Source organism: Triturus cristatus, chromosome 5_1 (assembly GCF_964204655.1).
Source record: "Triturus cristatus chromosome 5_1, aTriCri1.1, whole genome shotgun sequence".
Taxonomy (NCBI): domain Eukaryota; kingdom Metazoa; phylum Chordata; class Amphibia; order Caudata; family Salamandridae; genus Triturus; species Triturus cristatus.
This window is the reverse complement of record NC_140587.1, coordinates 1017707158-1017725564: the sequence shown is the minus strand read 5'-3', so window position 1 is coordinate 1017725564 and position 18407 is coordinate 1017707158. Positions and strand designations below refer to the sequence as shown.

At 48.9% G+C, this 18407-nt stretch overlaps 1 protein-coding gene across 1 annotated transcript in view; it reads right to left on the bottom strand.

Moving 5' to 3' along the window:
• Positions 1-18407, bottom strand: part of CLPTM1L (CLPTM1 like) — a 1829238-nt gene that overhangs the window by 56281 nt on the left and 1754550 nt on the right. The gene's annotated exons all lie outside the window — the stretch shown is intronic.

Sequence of the window (18407 nt, the reverse complement as noted above, 5' to 3'; positions counted from 1 at the left end):
ATTTCTCACTTCCTGTTCTTTTAGCTATTCTCATTCTGAAAATGGTTTCACATTCAGCCCATTTAATGAACCTTCTTTTTCCACCTAGAGAAACTAGGACCAATTCTCAATTTCCAGTGACTGGTATTGGCTCTCTAAGCTAAAACTAACCCAAGGTCTTGGAACTTACTTGTTACCTTGTTTTCAGCAGTGCGGGGAAACCAGTGCAACAGCCAGTATTCCGGAGTGTTCCCTATTTCTTTCTCAGTCACTTCTGCCAGTAATAAGATTACCTCCTCCCAGAATTCCTCTATTTTCTGGCAGCTCCAGAACATATGCAAAAAATCGGCTCCTATTGTATGACATCATGGGCAGGCTGCGGTTTGCATATTGAAACATTTATTGAGCTTGTCTGGGGTAAGGTAGGCTCTATGTAGTACATAAAAGTGGATCAATTGGAACCATGCATTTCTGGTACTCTTCCACCCCCTCTCCACCAGTATCCCCCATTCTTTATCTGCTATAGGCTTACACAGGTCTGCTTCCCATGCTCTATGGATTTTGGTCAGGGGAGGAAGTGCAGTGTAGGTAAGTCGCCTGTACAGACATGGGACTGCTTTAAAAGTGCCCACCGCAGTAACCAAATATTGACATCCCAACGAAAAACTCAGCTCAGCCAGCCAGCCCCTCACTCCAATGTTTCCTCACAGCTCCCGTAAGTGCTGTCTGCAATAAAATGTCTCCCCCCGGCAGACCGTGACACTCCCTGGGTCGTTGAATGAGATCAGTGTGCCCTCCTCGTAAAGGTCCCCTAACGTAGATATACCCAGATCTGCCCATGCACTCAACCTACGCCGGTCACCGCCATGGGGGAGTGCCTCACACATAAGCAAGGGGATTTCCGGCGCATATGGAAGTTTGGCCCTGGCCCTTCGCAGACTTCTATTCCAACATTTACGCGCTGCACTAAGGTCCCTAGGAAGGTCCTCTTCACGGCAAGGAAGTCTCAAAATTATGCGCAACAGGAGCCACAAGTCCGGGGCCTCACCCCTCTCTCCCACTGGCCCTCTAAGTTTATCCGCCACCCATTTCGTGAGCCATTGTAATTGCGCAGCTATGTAATAGCGTTCGAAGTTATGTATCGCTAACCCTCCCTCTATTCTAGGCTTCATGAGTGTGTTAAAAGCTACCCGTCGCCAGCCAGGTCCCCATATGAACGCTGTTACCAGTGATTTCAGTTGGGTGAACATTGGGGTCGGGTTCCAAACCGGGAGAACTCCATAGTAATAGAGCAGCCGCGGGAGTGTCATCATTTGTAGGAGGGCCACTCTACCCGTGACCGATATGGGCAGAGTCCCCCAAAAATCAAAGTTACATTTAACTCCCCGCAGAGCCCGCCCTTACATTCCCTTCCAAGAGATCCTCAGGAGAGTGATAAATCCGGGTGCCCAGGTAGGCCAAGGAGTGGGGTTGCCACTGTACCCCTTCCGTCACCATGGGGACAGCTACATCCACCCTTACCAGGAACAGGGATGATTTTGCCCAGTTCACTTTTAGGCCCGCTACTTGCCCCAATCCATGAAGGAGGTCCTTTGCTCCTCTAATTGCGTCACAATCATCCGCCAGAAACAGCAGCAGATCATCAGCATAGAGCGCGATGTGGTGAATCTGACCGGCTACCTCCAGACCCAGGAAATAGTGTCCTGTGTGAGCTCTAGCCACCAGCGGCTCCATGGACAAGGCAAACAGCAGAGGCGACAAAGGGCACCTCTGCTGCGTGCCCCTTTCTATTTTACAACTTTCAGAAATCAGTCTGCCCGTCTTGACCCGGGCCGTCCATTCTGCATATAACAGGGACGTCCACTTAATAAATGCCGGGCCTAACCCAAACTTCCTCATCACCACGAAGAGGTAGGCCCATTCAAGGCTATCAAAGGTCTTTTCAATATCCACTGCAAATATGGTCTCACCATTCTCGCAGTCAGATATCGCCGCTAGGATCCGAAGGAGTCGCCGAATGTTTAATGCAGTGTTTCTGGTGGGAATAAAACCCCGCCTGATCCTGATGGATTAGGGTTGACATATGGGGGAGAAGCCGAGTCGCCAGTATCCAACTCATGATCTTGTAGTCCAGATTTAGCATAGACAGTTGCTGTGTCCCATGCTGGTTTCCCCGGTTTTAGTAAGGGAATAATCACTGCCTCCCTCGTGGTGGAAGGGAGGTGCCCCTCTCGCAGCGCTTGGTTATAGAGCTCCACTAACCTAGGAGCGGGTAGATCAATATCGGTCAAGTAGAACTCCACCAGGAGACCATCTGTACCTGGTGTCTTATTTCTGGCCATGGCTTTTATAGCCCCTCTCACCTCACTTAACCCAATGTCTGCTCCCAGTTGCTTCACTATTTCTTCTGACACCACTGGTAAGTCCATGGCATCAACAACGTTAGCCAGGTCATCAGGAGTGGGTGACTATTTGCTCTGATATAACTGTCGGGGAATCCCTGGGGAGTGTGACCCACAGATCCCTCACGATACTGACGCTTTGACACTCCCCAGTATACAGGACTGTGGCAGCCCCTTTAACTCCACTTGGAACCAGCAGGAGGAGGAGTCAGGAGGAGTGACGTCGACCCCTGCCCTCCTATCAGGGACTCCCGCCGAGCAGAAAGGTGAGGAACGCGTATGTGGAAGCGCGCAAGCCAGAGCGGAGTGGAGCCCATGAAGAGAGAAGACCAGAGGGGTAGCGGAATCCCCGGAAAGCCGAAGGTCCTGAAGCCCAACCAGAGAAGCAGGGAAGCGGACGAACGCCAGGAGGCCAACGACCCCACAAGTCGCCCCGCCACTCTCCAAGAGGAGTGTGGCTGGAGCAGGTACGTCGCCGTCTACAGGGGTTTTCTAAATCACGGGGAGGGACCGGGTAGATCTTCGAGGGTGGGCACTGCTTTCTGTTCTCGGTACACGAGGTGGTGGTCCCCGGTGAGCCCTCGCATTCCCTTTCCCTTATAAACAGCAGCCCTGAGTGCCTTCCACTAATCAGTGGTTTCTTGTTTTTTTAAAAATTATTTTGTTGCCTTGGGACGGTCCCGCTCGGAGCAAAGAAGACGTAACCCTCGTCAAGCATCAGCAAGCCATCCCGGAAATGCGTAAGAACAAAGTGACTTTCCCCTACAGCAGGAGCCTGTAGTTATTGCTTCTATTTGTTTTCTTGCTATAAATACCCGTTACCACTCAACTATCTTGGCCTACTCCTCGTTTTTGCAGACAGTACCCTCCACCATTAACCCAGCCCCAGGAGCACATAACAATAACACTTTGTAAAATTCGAAGAACCTTGTATTGATGTCCTGCTGGCGGTATATGGGCTCCTCTCCTTGCCCCTTTAGTTCTAGTATCACTGATTCCCGTTGAGCCGGGTTGGCCAGCCAGGTCAGCAGGGCTCCATATTTATCTAGTTCAGCATGGGCTCTGACTATATAGTTTTTATAGTAAAAACAACGAAGTCGCTCCACTTGGGCAGCCACCTCCTCCCTAGCCGCTAGAAGTTCCTCCTGCTTGGCTCTTTGTTCCAGCCGTTCCCTCTCCAACTCCCGGAGCCTGAGTTCCGACGATATGGTGTCCTGTAACAAGGTCTTTCGCACTCCCACACATTCAGAGATACACCGCCCCCGAATAACTGCCTAAAAGCATCCCACTCTATTAATTTAGAGGTTGCTGTGTTGGCATTCCCTGCAATATACTGCTTAATAGCAGTACCCACCGCCGTTTTGTAAACCTGATCTTACAAAGCCTCTGTTTCAAGCGCCAGGTCGGTATTCTAGGGCGCTCACGAGACCATGTTAAGCCTAGTAATAATGGGTTATGATCTGAGATTGTTCTAGTGAGGTACTAGGAAGTCTGTACATTTTCATGAATGTCTGGGGAGCACAGGACAGAGTCCAGTCTAACATGGAGTTCATGTAAGGCAGAAAAAAGGAATAGTCCCCATTAGCCGGGGGTTAAGCTCTCCAGGAATCTATCAAACCTCACTGCAATTGCCAGGTAAGGCGTGCTGCTGCTATTCTATGAGTAGGTGTGTCCGGGAGTGGCGGATGTGACCAGTCTAGGCCAACATCAGCAACACAATTAAAATCCCCACCTAGGAGTACTGGGCCCGTCAGTACCGTGGCCAGAGTCCCAGATACCTGGGCCAATCACGCTGGTTGATCTGTATGCGGTCCACAGAGGCTGCCTAGGGCTACATCCCTACCATCTAATTTACCTGTGACTGCAATGTATCTGCCCTCTGGGTCAGTTGGTTCATACATTGGAAGGGCACGCCTGCTCTGACCCAAACCAGGACCCCCCCTCCCCCCCACCCCCGAGTAAAAGCTGATCTCTCCATCTGCGCTGGAGCGCAGCCCCCTCTTTGGCCATGATATGAGTTTCTTGGAGCAATGCAATCTGGAAATGCATGTGTCCTATGACGTTTCTTGCAGCAATGCAATCTGGAAAAGCATGTGTCCTATGACGTTGAAACGGTGTGTGCATCCCCCGTACATTCCAAGAGATACATTTAAGGTCTAAGGGGGGTACCATTGATGCAGGAGAAACATCTGTTCTACGACTACACTGATTAGGACATGCCTGGCCCCAACATTTCCCCAACTCCTAAAAAGTGCAATAACAAAACCCCAACTCCCCCACCCCAGGACAGGTGTAACCAAGTGATTTCCCATCCGAACTTGGAGTAATCTCCAAATCTGTGTTCTATCTAGTGATGGGGCTGTGAAGTGCAAGCAACGGCTCCCAGAGCTCCACCAAGATCCCTTCAGCAGCGGTCCAAACATTATCTTCCCTGGGATCCAGGAGACTTCAAGTCCTTGGCGATTGGGAGATCAACACCATGTCCTCCACCCAAATAAGTGTAGACCTTGCAGTAGCACTGTTAAACAGCCATATCAACCTGTTCAGATCAGTCAATATCGTCTGCTATTTGAGGCGTGACTTGTGGCAGTTCTTCATCCGAGTTTATTAGAACTAGCAGCCACCGACCTGTCTGACTTATCTGCGTCTTGACCAGACTTATTCGAGCCAGGGCTGGAGTCCCCTCTGGTGAGTTCCGCCGCCGCTTGCAATGCCTTACGCCTTTTGTTCCTGGCTTCTCTGGATGATGGAGCACGCACCGCAAGCGCGTTCTTTCCTGCTTACTGCTGTAATCTTTCCGGTGAAGCAGCATCTTCAATCTGGCTCCGCCGCTTGTCCAGCCAGTCCCACGTGTCCTGCGAGGTGGAGAAAAACTGCACTCCCGCCTGGTCCGCCACTCTCAGCCGCGCCGGAAATAACATGGCATAAGGTATCTGGAGTTGTCTCAGTTTCTTCTTCACCGCTAAAAATGAGGCCCTCCGACACTGTACTTCCTTCGTGAAATCTGGGAAGATCATTATTTTACTGTTGGCAACCTGCAGTTCTTGTTTTTGACGGGCCTTAAGGAGCACATGGTCACGATCACGAAAATGCAGCAGCCTTGCCACTATGGGTTGGGGAGGTGCCCCCGGACGAGGCAGTTGGGCTGGGACCCTATGGGCTCGTTCCAGCGCATAAAACGGGGAGAGCCCCTCTAGAGCAATTTCAGTTTTAAGCCAGCCCTCAAGGAAGCCCACCATGTATGTTCCCTCCGATTTTTCTGGCATTCCAATAATTCTGATATTGTTCCTGCACGATGTTCCTTCTCTGTCCTACGCTCGCGCCTCCAGCACTTTGACTGGGTCCTCGACTGTGGTGAGTGCCTTCTGGAGCAACTCCACTTTCTCCGGTACCTACACAAGCTCCCTTTACGAGGTCAGCACACGTTCTTCAAGTTTACAATGGTCGTCTTTTAATAAGCTCACATCTGTCCCAATCAAGTTGATTTTCGCCTCCAGGGCCTCCCTAGAGGCCGTGATAGTCTGCATGAAGTCTGTCAGGGTGGGGGTGGCGCCACCCGCCCTCTTACCCGACTCTACGCACTCATCTTCATCATTCGTCTGAGGCCCTGGACCCCCAGTGTTGAGGATGCTATATCCCCTTCTCTTGGATGACTTCCCCATCACTCCTTGTAGGTTTCCACTGACGCGCTATTGTGCAATCCTCCTCGTGCAGCACTGCCAGTGCAGGCTGGGCACACAGTGCTCTCAGGTAGGAGCCTCTCTCCAACACCCTCTTTGGTTGTGGCTGCGGTCACCTACACAGAGGTCTTGGTGGTGTGGTCAGGCTTCAGCCTCTTCAGTGGCCCAGTATCCCCAGATTATCAGGCCAGTCATAGAGTGCCCCAGTCCTAGGAATTAGGGAGCTTAATGGCTGGCCAGTTTCAGTGTCATTGCTCCCCCCCTCACTAAATACTGTGCTGATGCAGGTGTCCGGTCCGTTCTCCCACCGCCAGAAAACGACTTTCCAAAATTGACTCAGGTCCCGCAAAGAGCTATCCGGGCCTCCCATGTGGTCCCCTGCTACAGAATCTGGGACATAGGCTCACATAAGCCCAGAGCTCTCACCGCTGGTGGGCTCCAGCACAGTTCGGGCGCATGCAGCTATCCAGGCCCTCTGCGCATATTCTGCACCTCGGCCACTGTCTCATGCAGTATGGCGATGCCGGGGGGGGGGGGAAAGAGGCGCCACTCAGTGTTCTCCGCCCATGCTCCTGTTCGCCTCCGAAGCCCCCACAGGGCAAACCGGGGTTGGTCTCTTCACTGGTCGCGAGCACTGCCGCCTTCCATTCGCGGGGCTCGCTTACAGGAATGCTTCAGCAAGATGCAGATCCACGAATCTGCAGAGCTCGTCCAGGGCCCTCCACCTGTGACGTCTCGTCAGCGTTATCGCCAGTGCGCACAGGACTTTTGCCATTGTCTTGCTGTTCTCTCTGCCTCTGCGACTGCAGGACAAACTCAGCTAGGCGTTCCCAGCCGCTTATGCCTTTCTCGGTGCACCGTGGGTTAAGCTCACCGCCCTGCTCCGGTCGCCATCTTGCTTCCCGCCAGAGGGTTCACCGCCAGCTTTTAGTCTCGGCTATTTCGCCACGAATCTGGCTCTTGAAACCATGGCGTTGTGATCAGTACACTCCCGGGTCACTCTCCCAACCAGGTACTCTAGGATAGGAGAGGGGCTCAGGATCAGTGTTTGCCAGGGAAATGTCGGCCGGAGCTCCGCAGCCCACGTCCGCTCACATCGGATCCTGGCCACGCCCCCTTAGTCTTACATGAATAATAATCATTTCTCTTGCTAAGAGGACACCACACAACAATAATACCACTTCAGGGTAGTAAGTGGGCTAGATCCTTTAGACCCAATATAGAGATTTCTGTGATCTCTATAGCATAGTGTGGAGATCACTTTTGGGTATACTGATCAGACACACTACTGAAGGTTCTGCAGTTTCCATGGGAAAGTGTCAACCCGGCATCCAGGTTGACCCCCCAGATTAGCGTAAAATTTGCTTTAGAGAACACCACGCAGACCCACTACTTTAGGACATGATGTTTCATTAAGATTGCATCACTTCTGCCCCCAAGCAATCCACAGACCTATTATATGGACTTTGTAAATTTGAATGCAGTGGCAGTGAGCTTTCAATTTATCTTTGTGGATACATTAGTTGTTTGAAACCTGCCTTTTTTTGGTACTTTGAAATTTGGGACCGCGTAGGAGGCAGGGCCCTACCCCTGTCTATTCCAGTATTAGCGAACTGCGAATGGTCAATGCGGTATGTACAAGTGCTGTGTATAACGTTTTAGCTATAAATGCACTGTGTATAGGATGTTATACATTGGCTTCGTGGGTTCCATCTTAGAGAGGTGGCCATCTTATGGTTGCCCTCACATAGGCTACACATTACAAACAAGTACGGGCCTTTAGAACACATGTACTTTCTGTTTGACTTCTCTGTGACCTGTGCAGCTTGACTCCGCTGCCCCAGGTCAGTCCGGTCTCACGAGCTCCACGTCCTATGACCACCTGCGATTAGCATCAGGGTTTGACACACCATAAAGCCTTTTCATCCCACACGAGCCTCCGGCTAATCTCTTTCACACCTGACCTTTCCTGCTTTATGGCTTGTTTTCCAAACAGGAGATGCCCGTGTTTATTGGGGACTATTGATATCTGATGTGGGATCTGAGCCTCGCTGGGTAAATAATTGTGGGCTGGCTTAACTGGAATGTGGGATGGTCATCATGACTCTGCCTTTTCGTTTGTAATGGATACATGTAGATGACCATATCGTAAAACAAGGAATGTGTGCCTGAAGCATGATATTTTGTATTTAAGGAGAAGCCCGTTTCTGTAACTTTAAGCAGTCTCCTGAGAACATACACTGTGTTGTACTTTTCGGATACCTGTAATTGGTCTGCAGCCAATAAAGCGATCTTTGACTTCACCTAGAAGACTCTGTGTTTCTGTTGGTCTGAAACAGGAAGAACCCGAAGTCTTAGGGTGTGTTCCTCTGCACCGCTGGGCTTAAAATTCCCGGTACTTCATTTTCATCTACCGGGTAGACCACCACCACAGGTTTCTCAATTTCCTGACAGGAGTAACTTGACTGTGCACATCCCAGTCAAATGATTCCCATCAACTCTTGTGACAATTTGTAGTTCTGCTCTCACTACTACGGTGCAACTGTATCACACACAGGCTCAATTGGCCTGACTCCTGGTAGCCAATAACTTTTCAAATCAGTGCCTCTCTATGACCTCTCCAGTAGCCTCTTTCCATTCCATTGCTACAGATTATTTCTCTTACACAAGTCTACAAGATTATCCAGCCAACATTTAGCTGCCTACTCTAAAATTTCATAACTTAGTCACCTTTCTCTCAATCAGAATCACAACATGACTGAGAGACACTGCAGCAGCACTATCCTTCTCCAGACAAAAATTTCAACAATTAAAAATGCAACACTTTTATAATGTCAAACTGCAAAAATGTTTGGTCTGTACTCCACTCTATATTCTGTGATTCTTATAGTACCCATCTTTTCACCACTTGGTCACATAACCTCCTGACCTATCCCCATAACTCACTAGCTCCAACCTCTCCGACTGCTCACCTTACAAATTTCACACTATCCAACCTCTCCCTTCCATGCTTCCAACTGACTTTTCTCCTAGGACTAATATTCCCACCTCTAACTATCCCTCCTTAACTAGAGCTAATTCCTCCTCTATGGATAATATGCAATCTGGTCCCACTCCACTCTTTAACCACATACTAGAATCCACAACCTCCATCACTTAACTTACATGCACATTATCATGTAACTCTATCCAAGAATGCCTATCCTCCTTTCCTGAATCGAACTTGTTTACGTTCTCCCATTCACTGTTACACTCCAAATGAGCAACAAACCAATGAATACATTAACATCCCTCTATAGATCACACCTCTACATTATCTTACTTCCTCTCATCCACCCCTCCTTCTTCATTCTGCTCTTTAACTCTCTCCACCTCAGGCATTCTCTCTCCCCTTCCTTTCTTCCCATAAGGACTTCCAACTATGATCATCAACACACCATCCACGTACCCATACTCCCATTAATCTTGTAAAATCTCTTCTAAGCATGCTTAAGTCTGATCTTTACCCTTCCATAACTTCAGATTTTACACCTGAAACTGCTGCTTTACCTACTTTGCACTATCAAGCTCGCAAACCCATATACATTTTCTACTGTATTCTCCAGAATGTTAGAACATTGAATAAAAATAATTTCCACAACAAGGCTCGTGTAAGGGGTTCCATCCCTGACTACACAACATTTTGTGCCAAGGGCTAAGGAACAAGTTACTTACCTTCGGTAACGCTTTTTCTGGTGGATACAGTATCTGCCTGTGGATTTCTCACCTTGTGAACATCCCCTGCGCCAGCAACATTCGGAAACTTTTGTAGCAGTCCACGCCGATGAGGTCGAAGACGACTTCACAGAGACACGGCTCCGCTCGCGACTCCGCTGACGTCACCGGCTCCATAAGAAGACCTCGACGGCGTGATGACGTCAGTTCAGCCCTTTTTTCCGTGCCTTCGAGGCACACGGACGGACCGACAGTAATATATACACAGTATACACAGTACATAATATACAAAGCAACACACACAGTGTGGAGAATAAATAGAAAGGCAAAAGAAATAACACAATGCCATTGACAGTAGCAAATACAGTTTGAAACAACATCATTAGAATAGTAGGTATACAAGGATGGACAACGGGGAGGAGGGTGGGTCAGTGAGGAATCCACAGGCAGATACTGTATCCACCAGAAAAAGTGTTACCGAAGGTAAGTAACTTGTTCTTCTGATGGATATATCTGCCAGTGGATTCCTCACCTTGTGAAAAGATTCCCACAGCAGTTCCACTCCCGGAGGAGGGTGTCCAACCTTCTATACCAGAAAGTCCTGTAGGACGGAACGAGCAAAATGTCTGTCCCTCCTCACCTCAGAATCCAAGCAGTAATGCTTTGCAAAAGTGTGGAGGGAGGCCCAAGTTGCCGCCCTACAAATGTCCTCCACAGGAATACCTCTAGACAAAGCAGACGTGGAAGACTTTGCTCTAGTAGAATGAGCTCTCAAACCCTCTGGAGGTTCCTTACCAGCCAAAGAGTACCATATCTTGATACACAAGACAATCCATCTGGAAAGGGTGTGCTTGTGCACCGCTCTGCCTTTCCTGCAGCCAACAAAGCCCACAAAGAGCTGGTCATCAACTCGAAAATCCTTTGTCCTGTCAAGGTAGAAGCTTACCGCCCTTCAGGGTTCAGACGGTGCAGCCGCTCCTCCTCCTTGGAAGGGTGAGGGGGAGGATAGAAGGTAGGGAGGTTAATGGATTGCCCCAGATGGAAAGGAGTTACCACCTTAGGCAGAAAAGCAGCCCTGGTCCTGAGTACCATTCTTTCAGCATGAATGGTCAAGAACAGGGGTTTTGAACTCAGAGCTTGAAGCTCACTTACCAATCTTGCCGAGGTAATTACAATAAGAAAAACCGTCTTGAAAGACAACAGTCTCAATGGACACTTGTGTAAGGGCTTGAATGGAGAACCCATCAGATAAGTCAAGACAAAATTTAAGTCCCATTGAGGCACAATAGAAGGAGTAGGAGGCAACTTATTTGTAAGGCCCTTTAGAAATCATAAAACAATAGGCGATTTGAACAATGACGGTTAATCCGGCAAACAAGGGAATGCCGACAAGGCTGAAAGATATCCCTTTACAGTGGCTACAGCAAAACCTTGCTGAGCAAGAGAAAGGGCAAACTGAAGAATGTCAGATAAACGAGCCCTCAAAGGATCAATTGACTTCTCCCCACACCAGAGCACAAACTTAGACCACCTATAGGAATAGATAGATTTGGTGGAATGACGTCTGGCAGACAAAATTACATCTACCACATCTGGCGGGAGAGAAAAAGAATTCAGGTTGACCCGTTCAATCCAGGCATGAAGGTGTAAGCTCTGGATGAGGGGTGTAGAACCTGCCCCTCCGACTGCGAGAGGAGGTCTGCCTTCAGAGGGAGACGGAGCGGAGGGCACGCGGAGAGGTGGCGAAGATCTGTATACCACACCCTTCTTGGCCAATCCAGGACTATCAATATGACTTGGGCCCGGTCCTGGCGAATCTTCCTCAGAACCCGAGGAATCAAGGCTATGGGAGGAAACGCGTAAAAGGAGTTGTGAGCCCCAACTCAACTGAAACGCGCCCCCAATGCTCCCTGCATTGGATACTGGAGACTGCAGAATGACGGGCAGTGAGCGTTCGAGTGTGGCAAACAGGTCCACCCGAGGAGCTCCCCACATCCGAAAGACGTGACGAACCACCACCGGATGAAGCCTCCTGTCGTGGTCGGCAGAGAACTGCCGACAGACTGTCTGCACGTACGTTCAGAACCCCGGCCAGATGATTTGCCATCAGACAAATCTGATGATCCTGAGCCCATGACCAGAGACGCAGAGCCTCTCGGCAGAGCACAATGAGACCCCACTCCTCCCTGCTTGTTGACATACCACATCGCGGTAGTGTTGTCCGTCAGGACTTGAAGCGACTGACCGCAAAGGGATGGGAGGAAGGCCTTGAGTGCCAAACGTATCGCCCGCAATTCCAGAAGATTGATATGAAGCAACCTTTCCTCTGGAGACCAAAGACCCTTGATCTCCAGATCCCCCAGATGAGCACCCCACCCTAAAGCATCCGTTATCACTGTGGCCACCGATGGAGGTAGATGGAAGGGCTTTCCTTGAGACAGATTGCCCTCCACGCTCCACCAAGACAGATCCGCTGCAGCTTCTCTGGAGATCCTCACAGACTCCCTGAGATCTCCCTTGTGCTGATACCACTGCCTGCAGAGGCACCACTGGAGCGCCCTCATGTGCCAGCGTGCATGGTTGACCAACAGAATGCAGGAAGCAAACAGACCGATCAGGCGAAGGACCTTCAGGACTGGAACGACCGCTCCTTTGTAAAATAAAGGAATCATTCCTGTATGTCGAGAATCCTTTGTGGAGGTGGGAATGCCCGACACACAGTAGTGTCCAGTACCGCACCTATGAACAGGTTGCGCTGAGAGGGCACCAGGTGAGATTTGGGCACGTTTATCGAGAAACCCAATTTGTACAACAGCTGAGTTGTATCCTGCAGATGACGAAGCACCTTCTCTGGCGACTCCGCTTTGATCAGACAGTCGTCCATATAGGGGAAAACTGAAATCCCCGACCTTCTGAGATGGGCTGCCACCACTGCCATCACCTTCGTGAAGACTCGAGGTGCAGTAGTAAGACCAAACTGAAGAACCGCAAACTGATAAGGTTGCGACCCTACCGGAAATACTTCCTGTGCGACTTCAGGATGGGGATGTGAAAATACGCATCCTGCAAGTCGATCGACACCATATAGTCCTCCTGATTCAGCGCTTGAAGAACCTGCGCAAGGGTGAGCATCTTGAACTTCTCTTGCTTCAGATAAAGATTCAAGATCCTGAGGTCCAATATCGGACGCAATCTGCCGTCCTTTTTCGGAATCAGAAAATACCGGGAGTAGCATCCCTGACCCCACTCCTGCTCTGAAACCACCTCTATCGCACCTTTCTCTAGCAACTTCAGGACTTCCTCCTGTAGGAGAAGACGGTGGTTCTCTGAGCAAGCCCCTTGACAAGGAGGGTAATTTGGAGTAAATTCCCGAAAGGGAAGGGCGTACCCATTTTCTACAAGATGTAGAAACCAAAGGTCTGAAGTAACCAACTCCCAATCTTGTAGAAAATGGGTAAGCCAGCCCCCCACAGGACCAACATGATCCAGAATGGTGGATCTAGGGCTGCTTTGCGGTGGTGGGAGGGGCTGAAGAGGAGGAGGAGGAGGAGAGCTGTCTACCTCGAGAGCGACCCCTGAGTCTACCTCTGTAGCTCTTGTACGAAGCGCCTTGCTGCTGTTGCTGCCTGTAAGTACGAAAGGTTGCCCTTCCAAAACCCCTGTACCTCTTAAACGAACCCCTTGACTGGGATTGAAGGCCCCAAGATTTAGCCGTGGCCTTACTTTCTTTAAAACGTTTGAGCGCAGCATCTGCCTTCTTGCCAAAGAGTCCGGTGCCATCAAAAGGCAAGTCCAACAGCGTTGATTGGACATCAGGGGAAAATTCCGATGACTTAAGGGCCATGCTGGCCGAAGAAAAGCCCTTCTTCGCCGACTGATCCAGTTTTTTTTAGCTTCCCTGTCACTCGGGACCTGGGGAAACGAACCTCAAGATTTCCTTGAACATGCCGCCTGAACCACCAGACTCTCAGGAGACGGGTGAGAAGTTAAAAATTCTGGGTCCCCCGGAGCTGCCATATACCTCCTGGCAATGATTTTCGAAACTGCCGGAGCAGAAAAGGGCTTACGCCACACCTCCATCACTGGCTCTATGATGGCTTCGTTAAAGGGGAGTAAAGGCTCAGAAACAGTAGTGGGAGAGTGCAGCACTTCCGTCAAAATGTTCGGTTTGAATTCAACTGAAGGCAACTGCAGATCTAAAAGTTCAGCTGCTTTTCTTATGACCGCATGGTATGGCGCCACATCCTTTGAAGGTGCATCAGAAGGAGGAGTAATCTCCCACTCAGGAGACCAGTCCAAGCAACTAGCCTCCTTCAATTCCTCAAAGACATCGTCCGATTCCATGAGCTCCCCTTCTTCTACCTCCTCCATTAGGTATCTCTGCTCATCCAGCACTCTCTGAGCCTCCCTCCTAGACCTGATCCTTACCACCGGTGTCGGCGGCGCTGTGATCGAATCCGACGGCGCCGGTGCCGAACGTGGATCCACAGGAGCAGACGGCGTCGAGCGAGGTCGAAATGGGATGAAGGGAGCCTGAGGATAGGCTTGAGTAACCCCCAAACTGAAGGACCCGAAGGTGCACCAGAGGGGTACATGGCTCTGGAGACTACCCCGTACATTGCATTTAGATAATGCGTGGGGTCCTGACCTGGTCCTGGAAACGCAGGATACTGCTCAGGCGACACCGGGCTCGGGCCGACCGGCGCCGACGGTGGATTCAATGGAGCCGAAGGCTCACTCGGGGCCGGAGGCTCCTCACACGGGACCGGGGACGAAGCCGGAGATGGAGCCGGCGTCGGAGATGGATCCGGAGCCGGGGAATGTTCCGGTGAAGCCACAGGTGACGACAGGCCAACAGGCGAATCCGGAACGGGTGAGGGAGACACAAAGTCCTTACGGCGTCGGGAGGGCGATGCCGATCTCGGAGCCGCATCCCTATCCGAGTGACGCCGGAATGAATGCCTTCTCTTCTTTTTGTGCTTCCTGGATTTGGAAGCATGCCCCGAAGTCGACTTTGACCTCGATCTTGATTTTCTCTGGCCTCTTTTTTCTTTCTTCATCCTCGCGATGAAGAGCGTTGCTTCCCTCTCTTTAAGAGCCTTGGAACTCATCTTGCGGCAGCAAGAACATCCCTCGACATCATGGTCCGATGAGAGGCACCCCACGCAGTCGTCATGCGGATCCGTTATGGACATGTGCTTCCCACATTCGCGACAGGGTTTAAATCCTGACTTTTTAGTCGACATCCTGCAGGAGAAGACAAGGGAAACCAGCAGAAAACAAAGTCACCAGTATAGCTACAATGAGAGACTCCCGAAATCAGTTGGCGTCGACGGCGCGGAAAAAAGGGAACTGACGTCATCACGCCGACGAGGTCTTCTTATGGAGCCGGTGACGTCAGCGGAGTCGCGAGCGGAGCCGTGTCTCTGTGACGTCGTCTTTGACCTCATCGGCGTGGACTGCTACAAAAGTTTCCGAATGGTGCTGGCGCAGGGGATATTCACAAGGTGAGGAATCCACTGGCAGATGTATCCATCAGAATGATGATGCACCATCTATTACATATCAAACTATTCCTGCAAGGTATAAGACACATCATTTGAACTATGGGGGCTACAGAGGGCATGAGAGCCTGATATCTACGCGGGTCCCAGCCTAGAAAAGCTAAGTTGAGGAAACATAAATGGTCATGATGTCAGGGTAAGTCAGCCGATCCCCTCATCTCATCCACGCAGTGAGTCTGAGCCTGGCACTGTGTAGGGTGCAGTACCAGAGGTCCTGTTGCTGCGGGCCTCCTGGCCGGAGACCCATGATTGTGCTCATTGCCATAGGACTGCACAGGGCAAATTGTGAAGCCTTGAACTTGCTGAACCGTAACAAAACTAAATTAAGTTGAATCATCAGTATCTTTGCTGGGGGCTTCAAGATGCGAGACAATTGTCCTATAGGCCTAGCTGTGAACTTTTCATTGTCGCCCACATATACTAAGGGGATACTGGTCCCCTGTTAGTACATCCATGACTACTTACCGCCTGACAACTTCCACCTCCCATGATCACTATCACCAGCATAGTCAGCTCCTCTTTAACTAGCATTGACTTGGCGCACACACCTCTTCTCATTAACAGTCAACTGCTGTGAGGAGGCAAGGCGAACTAAGCAAATAGAGGATCTGAAAAACCCCTAGCTTATGTCTATATCATGGCAACCACCAAGCAGAAGGCACAGAAAATGCCTTCTATAAAAGCTATGATGCAAGGTCAAAAGAGAGACAAATCTTACAAAAGAGAAAACTGGAAAGTCTGGACTTCAACTTTTCTCTTGATTCCTCAGTGGCACAGGGCCACAAAGATATCCAACCCCACATCAAGTAACTCAAGACTAAACGGTCTTCCTTTCTCCTAGTAAGGAAAATGTATTCCTGAACTTCACAAGAGTCTACAAAAAGCAGATTAGACCAAGGTGAGACCTTCACTGAAGAACAGGTTCATGAGCAATATTTCCTTGAAGAGTGAGTGTGAGCACTAGAAGCTAAGCACACTGTGAATCTTTAAAAGCTGGAGCATGGCAAGAGCCACATTTGGAGAACAATATTAAAATCAGGGGAGTCAACTTGAAAATTCTGAAAACCGAGCTTGAAAAGCATATCAAGAAACTCTTCCACAATATCCTACAAGAAGCATAAATCACTGAAATCGAACTCAACTGCATACGTCAAGTTTACTATGTTTATCAAATCCATCAAAAGCTACCACCTGACATACAGACAAAGGAGCACTTCTTTAAAATGAAGTAACAAATCACGACTGGATCAAGGCAAAAGAGTCCAGTCTCGTTTCAAGGGGACATCATTTTTCTCTCTCAGGATGCATTACTCGGCAAGCCAGGCATGGCATTAAACGTTTTGTAATATCACGCCAACCTTGTAGCAAAAATCGATTCCATATAGATGGAGGTACCCAGTTAGACTTCCTTTTAATGAAAGGAAAAGACATACTATGTGCATTCCCAAGGAGGCACACAGGATCTTGGGCATTCGAAACCTGTCCATTGTAATGGAGTAACCGAGTTGAATAGGAAGAAACCTGTGACAGATGAGTTACATGAAAATGGGGAGTGGCAGTATTCTGGGAGGCACAACCTCGTGAAACCAGACAAGGATCTGTGAGGTTCTTACCGACCTACAGCACTCCCCAACAGCAATGTAAAAATATTCACAAAGATCCTAATGACAAGGCTGAATCTAGTTTGACCAGAGATAATATTTCCCTTTCAATCAAGGTTCATCCAGGGGTGGCACACGCATGGCGCCAGAAGATTAGTTTATTGTTGCAAATTATGTGAGATTGATAGCCCGAATAAGAATCAACAGTAAACAATCGCAACACATTCAATTCACAAGGGGAACGACAGAGAGATGGCCCACTTTCTTCTCATATTTGCTCTCGTCATTGAGCCCCTCATTCATAGGATCAATAATAAACAATCAATACAAGATATTACTGTTTACGGAATAATGATCAAAATTGTCCTCTTTGCCGATAATATCCGTGCTTCCCAACAAATCCGACAGTGTCCATCCCAGCTCTCAAAACCAGAACTAGAAGCCTTTTCAAAAGTGTAAAGATTTAGCATCAACTACAAAGAAGCATTGATAAATGCATTCAGTTTCGCCTATGTGATTAATACAGTGTTTTTGTTGTAAACTGTAGCATGGTGAATAGTTCTGCAATGTAAGTTACTGAAAGTATGTTCAAGTGTTATGACTTAAAGGCAATACATTGTGCTGTTACTGATATTATTTTTAAGCGGGCAGATTAGTTAACTGGGTTAGTACTATGATAAAAAACATGCAGCTGATAAAATGTACCTGATAAAATATTTTACAAAACTGAGATTTACACATGGAAGAGAAGTAAGGCGAAGTGGGACTTTTCTAGGAGTGCTGCATAGACTCACAGTACTGTCATGACTCTGGTGCTACAGGTCCCCGGCAGGACACCTCCCCACATGAAGACAGCTATTTCAGCTTCCCATTGGTCTAAAGCAGAATGAATGAACAAGTGAAGTCCCTTATGTAGTGCCCCTGTGTGAATTGAATCACTTTGAGGCCCATTCTAGTTGAAAGGAACTGGACTGCACACTGCTTCTGTGAGAAGTTGGCCTGGAATATGCTGGTCACTAGTTATAGTGGCCACCTTGCACCAGTCCAATTCGACTCTTATGGTAGATAGGTTTAGGACAACCTTTTAAAGAAAGCTTTTCTAGTGGTAGCTGTGGAGAGCAGCCTTCAGGCTAAGTCTCTGAGGAATGTAAAGCAGCTTGTTTTACCTTATAATCTCTTGAATTACCATATGAAAAGGCACAACACAAGTGTATGTATATATATATATATATATATATATATATATATATATATATATATATATATATATATATATATAATATATATATATGTGTATTTATTTCTAGACACACTCTACTAATCTCTTTATGAGATTAGAAGTCAGGAACATATGCACAAATCAATGTTTCACAACAAATTAAGCACTTAGATGACTGGGGCCCTAGGGGCGTACCCGTGAATCACCTGAAATCAGGGGCGCACCAGACCATATACTAAAAAGAGGTT